This window comes from Phascolarctos cinereus, unplaced genomic scaffold, assembly GCF_003287225.1.
Source record: "Phascolarctos cinereus isolate Bilbo 61053 unplaced genomic scaffold, phaCin_HiC Scaffold_726;HRSCAF=1367, whole genome shotgun sequence".
Lineage (NCBI taxonomy): Eukaryota > Metazoa > Chordata > Mammalia > Diprotodontia > Phascolarctidae > Phascolarctos > Phascolarctos cinereus.
In genome coordinates this window covers 283,369,093-283,382,737 of record NW_027556098.1, presented here as the reverse complement: position 1 = coordinate 283,382,737, position 13,645 = coordinate 283,369,093, and the positions used below count along the sequence as shown (strand labels likewise).

Below are 13,645 nucleotides of genomic sequence, written 5' to 3'. Positions count from 1 at the left end.
TCAGGTCTTTATCTGTAAAATGAGCTGGAGAAGGAAATAGCAAACCACTCCAGTATCTTTACTAAGAAAATTCCAAATGAGGTCATGTGAAGAATCAGATATGACTTAGCAACAACAATGATCATTATCATTACCATCATCATCATTATCATTATTTTTACATTGTTTTGATCCAGACAACCTTTCTATTTAAGGGCTTCATTTAAATCAATTAATAATCATTTAATAATTGCTGACTATGTGTCTAGAATTGTGCTAGGCTGTGTTCATATAAGGACAAAACCAAAATACTGCCTGCCCTGGGAAAGCTTACATTATATTGGGGAAAATAACACGTACATGACTTAAGTACATAAAATATCAAGTCATTAGGGGAAGAAAGCAAGCCGGAAAGGCTTCACTTAGGAGATGGCATTTGAGTTAGGCTCTAAAGGAAGTGAGAGATTCTAAAGGGCAGAAGGGAGAAGAAAGACTGCTCCAAGCACAAGGACACAGTCTGTGCAAAGGGATGGGTGAAGGGCAGGGTAAAGGTTATTAGCGCTGGTGCTGTTGGCTGAGGTCATTTGTAACTCTGTGCCTCGGGTCCACATTGAAGCTTAATGAACAAAGTATATTGCCAGATCCTTTGAGTGCATGAATAAGCATGAGAATGGCATTTATTTTACCGATGAAGAAATTGAGAGTGAGAGAGATTAGGCACTTTGCTCAAATGTCACACAACGAGAACTGGAACTAAATTCTAGGTTCTCTGACTCTAAATCTCGGGCTGCTTCTGCTCTATGTTTAGGTCCCATAAGGAGAAACCTCCCTGTCAGTCCATAAAACGGAGAGAAGTGAGTTCTGCGGAAATAACCATGACTTGGGAGGGCCCTGAATACAAAGCCCTCACACAGCTGGGAAACCCATTCTTGCTCCATATACTTGGTTCTGCTCAAGCACTGGGCAATGGGCTTACTTGGGAATTTCCCATTTTTAAAAGATGAAGAAAACCTTGGAGGGGCACAAAAGCAGGTAAGATATCACTTTACCAATATATATAAGATCTTTTTTCTTTTTAATAAACTGAAAATAATTCAGTATTTTAAAGTTTAAAAGTCTTATTTTATTCCTTGCTTTGTTTCTTGGTTTTATTGATAGGTTGTTAACTTTATAGTGAAATTCTTTTTTAAAAATAAATGGAAACAAATGCCTTTAAATATAAAAAGATCATTTTTATGCTTAATTGTTCTCCACCTCCACAATAATTAATTTAGAAAGCACTAAACTTGAAGCATAGGATTGAGACACAGAATCATAGATTTGGAGCTAAAGAAGTCCTCAGATCACCTGAAGAAACTGAGGCACTGAGAAGTTACAGGACCTGTCTGTTCTGGGTCACACAGGTGATAAGTAGCAGAGCTGTGATTCAAACCCAGATTCTCTAAATACAAATCCTATTCTTTTTCTAACATGACACAATTCCTGTAAAAAAGATAAAGATAAGTAATCACTAAAATAAACTACAAATACTATAAACTCTATGAGGGCAGGGATCATGTTTTAATTAAGTTAAGGTCAGTGCCTTGTACCTGGTAGATGCTTAATAAATGCTGCAAAGAGACAATACACAAATGAGATGATCATCTATCACCTTCAGAAAAGTCAGGCCTACACACATTTAGGGACAGTGAGGTTTCTGATGCATCTTTTGCAATTATTACATAAGTAAACTGTTTTGCTTAAAAAGAAGTTTGTTTGTTTTTTAAATCACAGGAATGACTTAGATCACCTAAACTAGATTTTGCATCAAAGGTCTATGAGTCCAAAAACAAAGATGCCATCACTGTGACTGCTGCCAGGATTTATGAAATCAAAGGAAGCGTTAACAGCTGCTCTAAATGGTCATAGGACTTGGTTATAAACACAGCAATTTGCTAAAAGGTTATTACAGGTTTCAGGTGATTAGTGTGCAGCAAGGGAGGGGGAAGGCATAGAATTAGAGAACATTCTAACCTGACAGACCTCTAGGGGATTACCAATGCTTGTCATTTGACAGTTAAGGAAGCAGGGCTATAGAGGTAGTGGTCTGGGTAAAGTCACTCAATCAATCAACAAGGATTTATTAAGCTCTATGTAATGTCCTAGGCATTGGGGATACAAGAGGAAAAAAAAAGTCCTTGCCCTAAAGGAATTATATTCCACAAAATGCACGTATATATGTATACAAAATAAAGTCAACAATCAGTAAGCATTTTTTAAGCACCAACTGTGTGCTGAAGCACTGTGCTAAACAGGGAGATACAAGTATAAAGCAATTCCTACTCCCAAGGAGTTCATGTTCTAATGAGGAAGACAAAAGGTACACATACAAGTATTACAGTGTGTGTGTGTGTGTGTGTGTACAGATACTGAGAGGAAGAGATAAACTAAATATAAATAAATGCAAATTAATTAAATACAAGATAGTTTGGGAGGAAGGGCAGTTGGTGGGGAACAGGAAAGGCTTTCCGCAGAAGATAGTGCTTGATGTGCATTTCAAAGGAAAGGGACTTTTAGCATCAAGTGCATGAATATATGGTAGTTGGGGGAACAAGAGGGAGGGCTTACACTCTCAGCTGGAAAGATCAAGAAAGACTCATATTTAGGGTAGGACATAGTGTAGCTGGGAGGTGCAATGGATGAAGTGCTAGACCTGGAGTCAGGAAAACTCACCTTCCTGCGTTCAAATCTAGCCTCTGACACTTACCAGCTGTGTGACCCTAGGCAATCACTCAACCTTATTTGCCTCAGTTTCCTCATCTGTAAAATGAGCTGGAGAAGGAAATGGCAAACCACTCCAGTATCTTTGCCAAGAAAACGCCAAAATGGGGTCATGAAGAGTTGGCCATGACTGAAAAATGATTGAACACCAACAATATAAACTGAGCTTTGAAAAAAATTAGATATTAAAGAGGTAGGGGTAAGGAATGAATGCACTACAGGCTTAGGGGATAGACTGTATAAACCCATGCAGACAGGAGATGAGATGTTATATGTAAGCAAGAGCATGGAGAGAAAACTATAGATGGAACACTTCTAGGTAGGGGCAGAGGTAGGTCTAGAACTCAGCCCTTCTGACAGTTCATTTCTCTTTCTGTGTCGGTCACTCTAAGTTCACAAAAGTTCTGCTGTTTATAGACCATGAGAAAGAAAGGGAACTTTTAACAGTTTTTCTACCACTTCAGGAGAGCAAGCATAGTTTCCAAGCCTGCTTCCCCAACCTAGAAGACCCTTTTTTAAAACAAGCATTTTAAAACCACCTATTATGTGCCAGGCACTGTGATAAACACTTTACAAATCTCATTTGACTCTCACAACAACTGTAGTATGACCCCCATTTTACAGTTGAAGAACTGAGGCAGGCAGAGGTTAAATCAGTTGTCCAGGGTCACACAGCTAACAAGTATTTGACACTAGATTTGAAGTCACATCTTCCTGACTCCAAGCCTGGCACCTAGCCCAGTGCTGGCACATAGTGGGCCATATTTTGGTTTTTGTTGTGTAGTTATTTTTCAGTCATATCTGACTCTCCATGACCCCATTTGGGGTTTGCAAGGCAAAGATACTGGAGCGGTTTGTCATTTCCTTCTTCAGCTCATTTGACAGATAAGGAAATTGAGGCAAACAGGGTTAAGTGACTTGCCCAGGGTCACACAGCTAGGCAAATTTGAGGTCAATATCTGGAAAAATTTCCCAACAGTAAGAGCTGTCTAAAAGTAGAATGGACTGTCAAAAGGTGATGGGTTCCTTCCTTTCGGAGAGGCAGAGGCTGGTGGACAACTTAGATTATGTGATAGTAGAAGATTCCTTTGTGGATGGATTGGACTAGATGGTTCCCGAGTTCCTTCCATTTTGTGATTCTGTAACCCCAGCCCAAGCAAGTACTCTTTTTGTATTGTACCTGGAAGGGTAAGTAGACTTCAATAAATGTATTTGCTAAGTGAATGACCAGGTTTGACCATGTTAAGACATTCTTAAGACACCGTGTGGCTGATGCCAACGATTTCACAAACCAAATTGGTTTGTGATATTTGTTAATGATATTTGTTAATAAATGAAATCACTACAAATGGAAAGAGAGAGACTCAAAAATGAAACCAAAAATTCTTTCCTTTCAGCTGACATATGAAATGAGTCACAAGTCCCTTTTGAGAAAAAGTCTAATTTCTCAAGAGCTCATTAAGAAATAGAAGTGAAAAAACCTGTTTATAATGAAAACCAAATTAATTTCCTAGACTATTAACTAAGATTCTTCAATAAAGGCCTACTCTGATAACACATCATGGGACTAAGATAACTGGGGCCAGTTTCAGCAGAACTCAAGTACTGGCAAATCCTACCTTCCTCAAAAAGCTAGAGGTCCAACAACACACCATCTGTCATTTAAGGATACTTGATTCAGAGTCCAAAGGGGGCCCAGAGGCCAGTGAGTCTGATTCCCCTATAGCAGAGATGAAGAATGGGGGACCTGGAGAGGTCATGACTGGCCCAGAGTCCCACAGCTAGTAAGAAGCAATAGTGGAACCAGGTCTTTCTGACTCCAAGTCCAGGGCCCTATCTGCTATGTCATTTTCCCTCATGCTCATGAGAATTGGCATTTTGGGGCCACATTTGGCAACGTGTGACATACTCTTATTGGAAAGATTTGCCCACAGAGATGAAAGGATGAGTCCTTAAGGTAAAGTAATTACTTCCGGAGTAGCTGAAAGGGCACTAGATTTGGAGTTAAGGGACTAGGTTTGGTTCCTGATTCTGCCACTTGTTAGATGTACGATCTGGCTTAGCACAGCTGAAAGAGTACTAGTTCTGGAGTCAGAGGACCTGGATTTATATCCTATCTCTGACATTTACTGCCTGTGTGACTTTGGGCTCATACATCTTAACCAACCTGGTCCTCAGTTTCCTCATCTTTAAAATGAGGGGGTTGGACTTGATTCTCAGGTTCCTTCTAGTTCTTGGGAGTACAGTGGATAGAGTCCTGGAGTCAGGAGGTACTGAGTTCAAATCCAGACTCGCACACTTATTAGCTGTCTGACCCTGGGCAAATCACTTAACCCCCTGATCTCCTCCAAAAAAAATGTCAAAGGTTCCTTGTAGTTCTGGGTCTATGATTCTATGATCTCCCTCAACTCTAATTTCCTATCTATAAATGATAATATTGCTACCGATATTCTCTAGAGTTCCATCTACATCCAAATCATGTGGTCTTTATTAATATCCCTTACATAAATACCATCACGTATCAAGAGGCAAATAGGACACATCCTTTCTGTGTGTTTGTTTGTTTTTGCTAGGCAATGGGGTTAAGTGACTTGGCCAGAGTCACACAGCTAGTAAGTGTCAAGGATCTGGTCTGAGACGGAATTTGAACTCAGGTCCTCCTGACTCCAGGGTGGGTGCTCTATCTACGGCTCCACCTAGCTGCCCCAAGAGGCAAATATGAATGGCAGCAGCTATGACTACACTAGGCTCTCAAATAAGCATTTAAAATGTAAAGAAATGACTCATCCCTTATGACTTGTGGAAACTAAAGGAGACCTATGGGGTTTTTTGTAGAAGCTATGATTCTATTAGTCTGGATGTAGCTTTGCCAATATGAAGGTTTAAGGGAGAAGGGCCTAAAGTAATGATCAAAGAATCCAACCAACCATATAGCCAACCAACAAGCATTTCAGTACCAACTCCGTGGCTAGGCACTGTATTACATTTGTGCAAAGATGAATATTAAATAATCCCTTTCACTCACCATGAAAAATGCTATCTACCTCCAGAAAGAACTGATGGAGTCTGAATGCAGATCAAAGCATGCTATTTTTCACTTTATTTTTTTCATGTATTTTTTATCTGTGTTTTTCACAACATGACTAATATGGAAATATGCTTTGCATGCCTGCACATGTATAACCTATATCAAATTGCTTACCATCTCAGGAAGGGGGGGAGGGAAGGGAGAAAAATCTGTGGATGCCAAGCTGAGATTCAAACTAAAAAGGAAGAGGAACTACTTAGTCCTGGAAGTTTGCATATTGGCTACTTAGAGATATTTTAAGATAAGATTTATGTGCTCTGTAACTTAACAATCTTGTACTCCAGATGTTTTATTTTACCTTCTTTCCTTTGATTACTAGTAGAGACCCTTTGGAAACTCTAACTTCCGGATAAGCTATGGAGGAAGAAGCTATTAATCCTGGAGAAGAGAAGGCATGGGGAAGACACGGTCACAGGCTTCATACATATGAAATGCTATCACATGGAACAGGGATTTGACTCTGTCTGACCCCAGAGGACTGAACCAGGAGAAAAGGTGGAGGTTATGAGGAAGCAAATTTGGGCTTGGAGTTAGGAAATACTTCCCAACAATTAAAGAGCTGTCTAAAAGGGCAAAGTACTGCTTCAGGAGGTTTCGAGTTCCCTCTCCTTGGAGGTAATCAAACAGAGCCTGGACAATCATTTCTGGCTATGGCTGTTAAGAAATTCCTTTCAAGTCTGCATTGGACTAGAGTGCCACCCTTGCACCTCTGAAATTCTGTGATCCTGCATCCAGGTCTGGCTGGAAAAGGACGGAAAGGAGCAGTACAGACTTATAGGGAAAAAAACCACCTCAAGTAAAGAAAGAATAAAAAACAGTAATAGTGTGAAAAAATCAAAAACCAAATGGAATTGAGACAGGATCTCAGGTATAAGAACCAAGGCCTATTTCAACTGAGTCAGTTTCCTCACACCAGGTATTACTGCAATACTGTGCAAATGTTTCTAAAAATTTGGCAAAGTTTTCGGTGTTACTATGGGGAGACATATCATGGCTTAATGGCTGTATGTTCATTTGTCAGTTTGATATCTGGGAGTAGAGACCTGCCGCTACTTGAAGTATTACACTCATTTACAGGTCCATCCTCCCTCCCTGTCTTTGCTTGTTAAAGTCCTTCCTACTCCTTAAAGCCCAAATCAAATGCCCCTCTTCCATGAAGACTTCCCTGCCCCTCCCAATGGTAAGAACATTCTCACTTGGGTCTCCCTAGCTCTTGGTTTCACAACTCTCCAATATCCTTACCATGAGACACTATCTATTTAATAACTGTGTTTTGTGACTCAAACTCACAAAAAAGACTTATTTACTGTACAATAGCAGAGCTTATCTTATCTAGACCTTGTATCTCCACTGGCATCCAGTTCTACAAACTGTAAGTGTTTAATAAACGGTTCTCAAATAAATGAACACATAAGGTGTTTTATTTATTGATGAAGCCCCAGCTTATTTGGTGTCTTCTCAAACACTGAATTTCCACAAATTTTATGATGGTTTCACTAAGCACACTGATGTTTATTTCACAATATTACTTTTTGTTTGAAAGACTCCATTTAGAGAATATTCTTGCTTTAAGGATGAAGAAGATATATAGTGAACTGCCTATAGTTGATGGAATGATCTTGTGATCTCTAAGAACCCTTCCAGGTCTAAAATTAGGATCCTGTGGTTAGGTATGTCCATTCCAGGTTGGATTTATAGATGTACACAAACAAATGTGTGTATGTATATGATGTAATACATACTATATTATGATTATAACACATGCATATATTACACACAAACATATAGCCATATTATGAATGAAAACACAGACCATGCCCCACCAAAAAAAGAAAAATAAAGAAAGTAAAAAAGCATGCTTCAATCTGCATTCAGACTCCATCAGTTCTTTCTCTGGATGTGGATAACATTTTTCATCATAAGTCCTTGGGAATTGTTTTGCTGAGAAACATATTTTATTGAATTGTATTGCTGAGAATAGCTAAGTCATGTGTAATCGATATCAAACTGCTTACCTTCTTAATGAGGAGGAAGGAAGGGAGGGAGAGAATCTGGAATTCAATGTTTTGAAAGAATGAATGTTAAAAATTGTTTTTACATGTAAATGGGGAAAAAATATAAAAGGATTTGAAAAAAAAATCAGACAAATGAGATTGTTGAGCCACTGTTGGTGATGTTGATGAATGAGAAAGGCATGGCAGAATCTAAGAAGGGCAAATATCTTGATTTTCAAAGAACCAAAGAAAACAGAATCTACAACTATAGGACTGTGAACTTTACTACAATTCCTAGTAAACTTCCAGATTGTATATTAAGTGTATAGTCAGTAAACTTCTAGATAAAGAATTGTAAATAACAAAGAACTAGAATTGCTTCAATAAATGCTGATTGATTGATTGATTGCTTCATCAGAAAGAAGGAAAAAAGAGGCCACATCCCTGAGTTACTAAGCTGGTAGCCCCTCTTTCTTCAGCTGCCCCCGGTTCTTGCCTGGTCACTCAGACCTCTGGAAAACAGAAGATTCAGTGGAATTAGATTTGTTCTGATTTAGTCCAGAAGGCAGAACTTTGAAGAAGAGAGGGAAAGTTATTGGTGTATATGTATGCACACATGTATATATACAACTATACATATATAAACATATATACAAGTATGTATAAATACATGGATGTAGATTACTCACATGTATAGATATACTTATAGATCTAGGATATCATAAACCTGTGATTTCACTGAACTAGGGAATTCTGGGATGAGGGAACTCCTTCTACCAATACAAGTCACACTCCTCTTCTTTTAAACTTCTATTCTTTGAGAGTTACCTACAGCAGAAGTGTTAAACATGCAGCTCTCAGGCTGGAGTCAGAGCCAAAGTAAAATGTAATTGGAAAATATTTGACAAAATAAAAATACAATAGAATATAGATAATGTTAATACATGGTTTTTCTAAGTCAGTATGTACCTGCAGGGATCTTTATATATGGTTTAGTAATCCCCGTTTCTATTTGAGTTGAACTCCAATGGCTTAGACCATTTATTTGTTAGGTGATTAGGCAGAAAGACAAACAGATGGACAGACAGACAAGAAACCAAACTTCCTAACAACTGGAGTTACCCCCCACCCTCCTGATTGCATGGAACCAAATCCATTTCTCTTGCTGAACCATGTGCCTAGGACTTTGGTATACCAAAAACTTTTTTTTTTCTGGGTCTTGAGTAACTTTTGATTCCATACCCACAACAGACTCTTAAGTTTCTTGAGGAAAGGAACTGTTTCACTTTTGATTTGGTATCCCCAGAACCTAGCATGGGACCTGCATATAATAGGTACTTAATAAATGCATGTTGATTAACTGACTGCAAAAAATGAGGGGCCTGGGATCAGAACATATGGTCTTAAGGTCCTTTCCAGTTCTAAATCTTATCATTCTAAGATTCTAGCAGGTCTCCCTGCCTCCAATTCATCTTCACACAACTGCCAATAAGGCACACATCAGACCTATGTCATTCTCTGGTCAAAAGTCTTCAGTGGCTCCCTATTTAACTACATGACAAAACACATATCTCTTCTCAGGAAATTTTAGGTCCTTTACAATCTAGATCCAAGCTATCTTTCCAACTTTAAATTACATTGGTTGCCTTCATGTAATCTATATTTCTAGTCAATCTCCATCTCCCCCACACAGATGCTGTCATCGTCATTCTCTCTCTCATATAGATACATACATACACATACACACACAGAGATAGATAACATATATATAGGTATATATATATATATACATACACACACACACGTGTATATATATATATATATATGTATATATATATATATAAGCTTCACATACTATATCTGTGCTTGAATGAAGGGGGCTAATATGTAATCTATAGATGTATATGTAGTATGTATACATATAATATCCACATGTGTTATATATATGCATGTATATACAGTATATTCCATAATATGTGTCATATCACATTCACATATATACATAAATAGATATATACACGTGTGTGTGTGTGTGTGTGTGTGTATAAATCCAACTTGGAATAGACACACCTACCACAGGATCCTAATTTTAGGCCTGGAAGGGGCTTTAGAGATCATAGGATCATCATTTTAGAGCTGAAGGAGACCTTAAGTCCCCTAAGTCCAACCCTCTCCAACATCACCATTCCCTGTAAGGCCAAGCCAATCAATTGCCCTATTACTCCAATGACCATTCCTCTCCAAAACACTTCTCTCTGCTACCATACCTCTTTATCTGTTTTCTTCTTTGGATATAAGCTCCTGTAGGACAAGGATTGCCTTTGAGTGTTTGTATTTGTATACTAGTGCTTAGCAAAATATATGCACCACATACCAAGTGCTTTTTCTTTTACTCATTCATTCATTCAGTACAACAATATAAAACATTGATGAAGAATGCCCATGAAAAAAGAAAGCATGACGTGCAGCTGGGTGGGCAATCCATTTAATTAGTTATCCTGCATCTTAGGCACTGCAAATAGACAATGAACTAAAGCCATATTAAATAGGAATAAAAGAGCGAACTGGATTGATTACATGTTAGAAATCATTCAGTGTTTTCAATAATCCCAAGCTGTTAATTAACACAAAAATCTATTTTTAACATTAACATTCTCTTGGGAATGCTATATGGCTACAAATTATGTGACACTACTATCTACAAATAACCAAAATTGCAGGTGACCCAACAGATAACACAGAAATGTACGCTAGGCATAAGTTGGCTATATTAGACTTATGGGTGCAACAGGTGGCATAAAAGATATTCAAAAGATATGCAATTGTAAAAGAAGATGGGCCAACAAAATGAAGTGCTGTATTCCTGCTCAATATCTTTTCTATACTACTGTTAAGTAAACTTCCTTTTGTTAAAAAAGAAAAATGGGCCATTCATGCATGGAGAATGAGGAAATCATAAAGGGATGGTCATGATAAACAACAATACCCATTAAGTATTACAAGACCTTCATGAAGGGCCTCTGTATAATAGGTAGATCCTTTCTGGAGACCATGGACAAGAATTCTACAGGTTAGACTGGGATGAATTGGTTATAATATGCATTATTAGAGGGAATACTAGGTCAAGGGTATATTGGTAAAGGTTTAACTCAACTCTCCAAAACATGCAGGACATACTTTGAAGGTTACCTTTAACCTTATTAACCTTTTCTCCATCATTTTCTTACATCTAGACAATCAACAAAACAATAAATTAAGCCCTGGTCTGCATTTCTGAGATGGAAATGCTCACACTGAAAATTTAATAATTAGCTCTCTGTAGGAGCAGGCTCCATCAAACCTTAGGAGTACCTATAGAAGAGAGATCACATATCCGATGGAGATCTTGTGTCATGCTAGCACAACCTACTCCATGGGCTTCTTGTGGGGAAAGCATCTTATAACCCTTACAGCATTATATAGTGATCAATTATAATTAGGCATTCCTAAAGCCAATATTTGGTACTTCAATACACAGTCTCATACAGTTCACAACTTTCCTATCTATTAAGCCCAGCACTTGGCACATAATAAACACTTAATAAATAATCTCTCTAGCCACCTACCCCTGCCTCCAAGGAACTTCCAATTTAGTTGGGATGGAAAAAACTCAACTTCTATATCTTTTGTTCCTGGTACCCTCTATAAGCCCCTCTATCCCATATTACCATACCAGGCACAAACTCACCAGAAGGACAGAGTGTGAGTAATCCAATTCATCCACAAAGACAATAATTTTTTTTTTTGCTGCTTCACACACTCCAAAAGCCTTAGTTGACCATCCAAAGTATTAAAAAAAGAAAAAGAAAAAGAAAAAATCTTCCAGCCCCAAATCTAAAGCTAAAATAACTAGCTGGTAGCCCAACGAAATTTCTGTTTCTGATGTTTATTATGAAAGAGTGCTGGCCCCACATCAGAGCAAGACTAAGCAAATGTTTTAGGCCCCACCCTGACTATGGAACAAAGCTCAGCTTGGCCAGGACTCTTCCACTGTGCTGATATGTACCCTTTCTCACAGATCTGAACCCAGGTCTTACTAACTTCAAGTTCAGTATTCTATACATTACTCCCATACGGTTTCTCATTGGATGGGTAATCTCAGATTGTAGCTTCTTCCACTATACAATATGGATATTAATACTTGCCTACCAATCTTACACAATTGTTGGGCAGAAGGTTAATATGTGTAAAAATATGTGCCACTACAATACTAATATCTTACATTTGCATAGTACTTTAACTACATTTCATTGCTTTCCCTTCATTTAGCAGAGTAAGCTGATGATTCATAAAAATGGGGATTTCTTCTGCATTACCTCCCCTACCAATCGTCATTTTAGCAGAATTCCTGCTGAATTGACTCTGATCAAGGCTGAAATTCCCAAATACTCTGAGAAAGAATCATATGAAACATAAACATTTTACACCAGGAACACATGCATTTGTGTTCCAAATCAATCTCACGATGATCACTGTTGGAAGGCTCAGCTGTTCCTAGCTGCTGCCAACATAAAAAGTCAACTGTTGTTTAGTCATGTCAGATCTTTGATGCCTTATTTGGAGTTTTCTCGGGAAAGATACTGGAATGGTTTGCATTTCCTTCTCCAGCTCATTTTGCCCAGGGTCATAGGGCTAGTAACTGTCTGAGGTCAGATTTGAACTGGAGAACCTGAGCCTTCCTAATTCTAGGTCTGGCACTCTATCCACTGCACCACCTCAATTCACAGACTGACAAGATGAGAAAAGCTTTCTTCTAGTACTAAATTTACAGTGGAAGCCTTAACAGCTCCTCACTTTGGACAAGTGACTCAACCTCTCTGTGTTTCAATTTCCTCTTGAAAAATGAAGACCATGGAATCACAAATTTAGAACTATAATGGACATCTGAGTCCTCTGTGTCCATTGAATCCAAACTTCATTTTTCAGTGAGTCATCAAGGGAGACTGAGACCAAAGCTCACTCAGATAGTAAGCACAGAGCTTATATTTGAACCCAGTTCTTTTGACTCCCAAACCAATGCCCTTTGTACTACAGCTACCTTCCCATAATTGCCCTTCCTATCTCACATAGGATCAAATGAGATAAACGATTCCCCGGGCATAGTAAGCCCAGGTACAGTATAACATAGAATAAAAGATTTTTCATTTATTCAGTCATTTGTATCTACTGTGCCTAACAAAGTGCCAGGAATGCAGTAGGCACTTAATAAATGCCTGTTGATCTGGCATTACCACTGCCCTTTAATAGTCAATTTCATCTCCTTCTCTAACCCTCTAGTGCTCCATACAGTGCTAATAGCTGAGAGCCTATTATCAAAAAACATGGTAGAAGTGTTGATCAACATTGCCCTTTGAAAAATAATTTTCAAGGAACCTTATCAAATCTATTTTGCATTACTATATTTAATTCTGGAAAAACATGGAAAATATTATAATTATCCTAGAACCACTGTGTAGTACAAGGAACATTGCAACTAGTCAGAACACCCAAATTCGACTTCTGGCTCCGCCGCTGTTCTGGGTTCCCGAAAAATGGAGCTCTAAAACGGAGACGACATTTACCCTACCTCCCTCACAGGTTTTTTATGAGCAATGTGCTCTGTAAGAGTGGGTGGTGGTGGTGGTTGTAGTGGTGGATGTCAGGGAATGAAAAAGTATACAGTGCGGGCCCAGAGCCAGAAATACTCTGTAACTGACTTCCGAAATAGACTGCAATTGCAGTCAGTGCCTCCCCAACACCTTTTATTTATTTTGTATATATCTTTTATATACATATTTGTGAACAT

General features: G+C 38.4%; 1 protein-coding gene across 2 annotated transcripts in view; it reads right to left on the bottom strand.

The window, feature by feature from the left end:
* Nucleotides 1-13,645, bottom strand: part of PANX1 (pannexin 1) — a 54,314-nt gene that overhangs the window by 39,534 nt on the left and 1,135 nt on the right. The window lies entirely within an intron of this gene.